The following is a 6,000-nucleotide window of genomic DNA, read 5'->3' on the forward strand; positions in this document are numbered from 1 at the left end:
GCTTCCTGGAAAGATAGGGAGGTCTCACTTAAAATACCTCCAGAATATGGCTTCCTAAATAAGACCTGAATAATGACTGCTAGCAATCCCTATAGGCTCTGCCCAACGGTTACCTAGCAACAGCCAAGTTGCTCCTGTATTAGAAAGACCATTGGGCATTCTCTCTCTCTCTCTCTCTCTCTCTCTCTCTCTCTCTCTCTCTCTCTCTCTCTCTCTCCCCTCTCCCCTCTCCCCTCTCCCCTCTCCCCTCTCCCCTCTCCCCTCTCCCCTCTCCCCTCTCCCCTCTCCCCTCTCCCCTCTCCCCTCTCCCCTCTCCCCTCTCCTCTCTCCTCTCTCCTCCTCTCCTCCTCTCCTCCTCTCCTCTCTCCTCCTCTCCCCTCTCCCCTCTCCCCTCTCCTCTCTCCTCTCTCCTCTCTCCTCTCTCCTCTCCTCCTCTCTCCTCTCCTCCTCTCCTCTCTCCTCCCCCCTACTCTCCTCCTCTCCTCCTCTCCTCCTCTCCTCCTCTCCTCTCTCCTCCTCTACTCCTCTCTCCTCTCCCCTCTCCCCTCTCCTCTCTCCTCTCTCCTCCCCCTCCCTACTCTCCTCCTCTCCTCTCTCCTCCTCTCCTCTCTCCTCCTCTCTTCCTCTCCTCCTCTCTCTCCTCTCTCCTCCTCTCCTCTCTCCTCTCTCCTCTTCTCCTCCTCTCCTCTCCTCTCTCCTCTCTCCTCCTCTCCTCTCTCCTCTCTCCTCTCCTCTCTCCTCCTCTCTCTCCTCTCTCCTCCTCTCCTCTCTCCTCTCTCCTCTTCTCCTCCTCTCCTCTCCTCTCTCCTCCTCTCCTCTCTCCTCTCTCCTCTCCTCTCTCCTCCTCTCTCCTTTCCCCTCTCTCCTCTCTCCTCTCTCCTCTCTCTCTCTTCTCTCTCCTCCTCTCCTCCTCTCCTCTCTCCTCTCTCCTCTCTCCTCTCTCCTCTCTCCTCTCTCTCTCTTCTCTCTGCCTTTCTGAGGAACCTCCACATTAATTACCAGAGTGGTTGTACCAGTTTGCAATCTCACCAGCATTGGAAGAGTGTTCCTCTTTCTCTGTCAGTGGCATGAAAGGTAAAGAGAATCTAATAAACTGCTCACAATTTTCTGAAGACGTATTCTGTAATCTGAAATCTGAATGATTAGGAAAATTATATTTACTTGATATGTCAATGTTATTCTGTATATACTCACCAGAAGAAGAAAAATGTTATCTTTTATTCCAGAGTTCCAAACAGAACCAGTATATCAATATCACCAGGCAATTATTAACTTAAATAATAAGGGTGAATTGACAATGTCCCAGAGTTCAGAATTCTAACCACCAGTAATAAAAGAGAGGAAAATTACAGAGTCCAAATTTTATCAAATGCCTAAAACTGCCAAAACAGTAGCTGGATAATAAATATAAACTTTGTAATCAAACAAACTTCAAATAGAGCTCCTGCTCCACTAAGCAAACATGTCCCCTACATTGATGGATTTTGCACGTGAAGTGAAAGGTAAGACTCACTAACAAAAGCAAGCAACTACTTCACGTCAGTGAGGAGACAACAAGCAGCTTAAAATGGCCACCATCCTCATAATAAAATTAGCCTACGAGGGGGGGGCTTCTCTTTTCCCCTGGGACTGAGACTGAAGGAACAAAGGTCCTCAGCTAGGAACTCAACTGAGACCCTGCCAGAATGGGTCCTTCAGAGACATTTTCTGGGAATCAGACCTGGTACTGAAGAGTCAATAGCTCCATTTTCGACATTCTGGGTGGCACAAAATCAATCAGCCTAAACAGAATAATTTAGATACTTTAGATAGATTACAGATTTAGGTAACTAGATTACAGATAGATAGATAGATAGATAGATAGATAGATAGATAGATAGATAGATACTAATGGACTTATGAAAGCTACATTACTGACTTCTTTTCTTCCATAGTTTTATATCATAAGTACTCTAAGAATTAATGATTACCCTTGGATTACAACAAAATCAGTTCATGAGTAGGGAAAAAAAAGATTAAAGAAGAAAAAAAGATTGATCTTCAAACTAAGAGAACTATTACCCAGAAGAAAGAACATAGAAGACACAGTCCTTGAACCCCTGAACCAAGACCATAAAGCTGCCATTCTACAACCTGTACAGTGATAGATAGATAGATAGATAGATAGATAGATAGATAGATAGATAGTAGGTAGGTAAACAACAGGTGGGTAGGTAGGTAGATATTAGGTAAATAAAGAGAATTTCATATTAAACTCTTAACCTTATGCTGAAATTCTAGTAATATTTTGGCTGGCGATTTGGGAAAGTCACCAGAACTGCAAACCAGGTGACATGAACTTAGGTGAGTGACCTTTAAGGAGCAGGTAGATCTGAGTGACCCTTCTGAGTCAGTTCTCAAGGGGGCTGGCATATTAAAACAGGGAATGACTGGGACAGGGATAGGGGAGTCAGATGTAGACATGGTGTGTGCCTTCAGAAAATAGGCTAAGAACCTGGAGGACAACCATGGGAAAAAAATGCCTTGAAGATCTTGCCTCTTGGTTCTTTAAAATGTTTTCCATTTCTTCAAATGAGACCCTCTAGAGATCTATTGATTTTTAAAAATGAAAGAACACTGAAAAATGACAGAGCCTAGGCATCCACATAACTCACATGTTAACTGTGTTTAAAGGCAGGAAAGGGTTTGCTTTTCCCAGGGAACAGCCCTTCACGGATTGATCACTGGCCTTTCCCCATCACGGCTCACTCAGGCCTGACCTGTAGTTTCCCCGTGCTCTTCTCTGCATCCTGGTACCGTTGCTGTGTCCATCCCCAAGCCAGATGCCAAAGATTCATCCCACTGTGTTAAGGACAATGATATTATTTTAATGCATGTGTGGTATGTGTGCCGATGGGAGAGGCGGTGCAGGTGCACATGTGTGTGAAGCTGGAGGACACAGGTCAACCTCAAGTGAAATCTACTAGAACACTCTTCACCTTATTGAAATAGGGTCTCTCATTGGCCTAGGCTCACCAAGTAGACTAGGCTAGCTGGCCAGTGAACCCCAAGGAGCCTTCTATCATTCTCTTTCTCCAGTGCTAAGGTCATAAGCAAAAGCCATCATAGCCAAGCATGGGGCTAGAACATGGGTTCTAGAAATCAAACCCAGGTCCTATACATGTAAGGTGTAGGACTGAGATCTTGTTATTGACTGAGATCTCCCGAGCCTGATAGCATCTTTCTTCTATATCTCCCTCTTTAATCTAGTCACTGGCCAGAGACCTTATAACACTCCTCATGAACATTAAGAAATTCCTGTTACACCAATGCGAAACTTTCATTTTGCTTTGGCTAGTTGCTACATGCTAGAGCAAGATTCCGTAATAACATCATTTCTTCCTGTTATGTAAGCATATACTTGCCATAATGGAAATATACATGCACACCTAAGGAAGCTTTAGCTAAGGCAAAAGTTTAAAGTGTTACTGCCGAGAACAGGTTCTCAGAAGGGTATCTCAAGAAAAGTGACCTGTGTTTCTTCACCGAATCATCAAAAGGCACTTGGTCATTTAAAAAACATGAAAGTTGTTGGAGAGAAATTCCCACTTTAAAAATAAATTCAGATGAAGAAAGCGGTGTCCTTACTTTAAAAATGTTAGTGGCATGAAAGGTAAAGAGAATCTAATAAACTGCTCACAATTTTCTAAGAAATTAAAAGAATTGCTAAAGATAAAAAAAAAATTCTAACACAAAACACCCAGGAGATTTGGGACACTATGAAAAGACCAAACCTAAAAATAATAGAAGTAGAAGAACATGCTCCCGACTCAAAAGCCCAGAAATTATCTTCAACAAAATCATAGAAGAAAATTACCCTAACCAAAAGAAAGAGATGCCTATAAATGTACAAGAAGCTTACAGAACACCAAATAGAGTGAACCAGAAAAGAAATTCCTCCTGCCATATAATAAACAAAACACTAAACATACAGAACAAAGAATATTAAAAACCACAAGGGATGAAGGGCAAGTAATATATAAAGGTAGCTCTATTAGAGTGACATAAGATTTCTCAACATAGACTTTAAAAGACAAAAGGCCCTGGGCAGATGTCTTACAGTCTCTAAGAAATCACAAGTGTCAGCCCAGACAACTATACCCAGTAAAATTTTCAATCACTGTAGATAAGAAAACAAGATATTCTATGATAAAACCAAATGTAAATAATATCTTTCTACTAATCCAGCCCTACAAAGAATACTAGAAGGAAAACTCCAAAACTCAAACAAAAGGGGGTAACTACACCCAAGAAAACACAATAAATATATCATTCCCACCAGCAAAGCTGAGAGAGAGAGAGAGAAAGAGAAAATCAAACACGCACCCCACAACCACCACCACCACCACCAACAACAACAAAATAACAGAAATTACTAATTAACAATTGTTAGTCATTAATATCTCATAATAACAATGGTTTCAATTTCCCCAATCAAAAGACACAGGTTAATAGAGCGGATGTGTAAACAGGATCCATTATTCTGCTGCAAGTAAGAAATACACTTCAGCAACAAAGAGAGATGTTACCTTGGAGTAAAAAGCTGGAAAAAGGTTTTCAAAGCAAATATGGACCCAAGAAACAAGCTGGAGTTGCCATTTTCATATCTAAGAAAAAACACTTTCAACCAAAATTAATCAAAAAAGATGCAGAATGACACTTCATACTCATCAAAGGAAAAGTTCACCAAGATGATGTCTCAATTTTGAACACCTATGCCCCAAATGCAAGGGTGCCTACATTCCTACAAAAAAAATTACTATAGTCTTGAAGCACACATTGAACCCCACATATTTATGGTGGGAGACTTCAATACCCATTCTCACCAATGGACAGGTCATTGACACAGAAACTAAAAAGAGAAATAATGAAATTAGGAGAGGTTATGATTCAAATGGACCTAACAGATATCTACAGAACTTTTCACCCAAACACTAAAGAATATACTTTCCTCTCAGCATCTCATGGAACCTTCTCCAAAACTGACCATACAGTGCTTCAACAGATATAAGAGAATTGAAATAACCCCTTGTATCCTATTAGACCACAATGGAATAAAGCTGGACTTCAACAACAACAGAAAACCTACAAACTCAGGGAAACTGAACAACTCTCTTATCCAATGATCACTGGGTCAGAGAAGAAATAAAGAAATGTAAAAACTTTCTAGAATTCAACCCAAACTCATTGTACATAATGAAAGCAGAACTAAGAAGAAAGTTTATAGCAATAAGTGCCTTTATAAGGAAACTGGACTGTCCTCATACCAACAATTTAAAAGTACACCTGAATGCTCTAGGAAAAAAAGAAGCAAACACACCCAACAGAAATAGATGGCAGGAAATAATCAAACTCAGGGCTGAAATCAATTAGAAACAAAAATAGCAGTACAAAGAATCCACCAAACAAAAAGCTGGTTCTTTAAGAGAATCAACAAAAGATACAAAACCTTAGCCAAACTAACTAAAAGGGAGAGAGGCAGTACCCAAATAAACAAAATCAGAAATGAAAGGGAAACATAACATCAGACACTGAGGAAATTCAAAGAATCATTAGGTCTTACTTCAAAAAGCCTGTACCCCACAAAATTGGAAAAATTAAATGAAATGGATGATTTCCTAAGTAGGAATTACTTACCAAAGTTAAATCAAAATCAGGTAAATTATTTAAATAATCCTCGAGTCCCTAAGAAAGTAGAAGTCATTAAAAGTCCACTAACCTCAAAAGGCCCAGAGCCAGATAGTTTTAGTACCAATTTGACCAGACTTTCAAAGAACTAATGCCAATTGAATATGCTTTGGACCAGGGAGTAGCATTATTAGGAGGTATGGCTTTGTTGGAGCAGGTGTGGCCTTGTTAGAAGAAGTATGTCGCTGTGGAATGAGGATTTTAAGACCCTCATTCTAGCTGCCTAGAAGCCAGTCTTCTCCTAGTGGCCTTCAGATAAAGATTTACAACTTT

This window comes from Rattus norvegicus, chromosome 2, assembly GCF_021556685.1.
Source record: "Rattus norvegicus strain SHRSP/BbbUtx chromosome 2, alternate assembly SHRSP_T2T, whole genome shotgun sequence".
Taxonomy (NCBI): domain Eukaryota; kingdom Metazoa; phylum Chordata; class Mammalia; order Rodentia; family Muridae; genus Rattus; species Rattus norvegicus.